Source organism: Setaria italica, chromosome II, assembly GCF_000263155.2.
Source record: "Setaria italica strain Yugu1 chromosome II, Setaria_italica_v2.0, whole genome shotgun sequence".
Classification (NCBI taxonomy): Eukaryota; Viridiplantae; Streptophyta; class Magnoliopsida; order Poales; family Poaceae; genus Setaria; species Setaria italica.
In genome coordinates, this window is record NC_028451.1 from 2,735,869 (window position 1) to 2,736,289 (window position 421).

The window sequence follows — 421 nt, forward strand, 5'->3', positions numbered from 1 at the left end:
CACTCGACTATCCAGCACAGCGTAGCCCCAGTGCTCCGCTCATTTTGACCTGATTTCATCGAGTCTCTACGAGTTCCACAACTCGTCAGCTGCCCACAGCTACTCCAGATCGAGTTCTCAACTCGTCTCACAAGTCTAAAGCGGCTTCACAAATCCACGACTACATCGTGATATTCAAAGCACAAAACTTGCAGTTGTTGAACAATCACTCAAGATCGCATTTTATGCATTACCTTCAGTCACATCCGATTACCCAATAAAATCAAGGTATACAAAATACAACACGATGACACAACAACGTCTACAAGCAACTGCCTATTGGAAGTCTGCACATAAGCATTAGGCTTTTAGTATATCACAAGGATACACAGGCTTGACAAATACTAAAACAACAAGGTGTAAGTACTATCAAAAGTCAGGG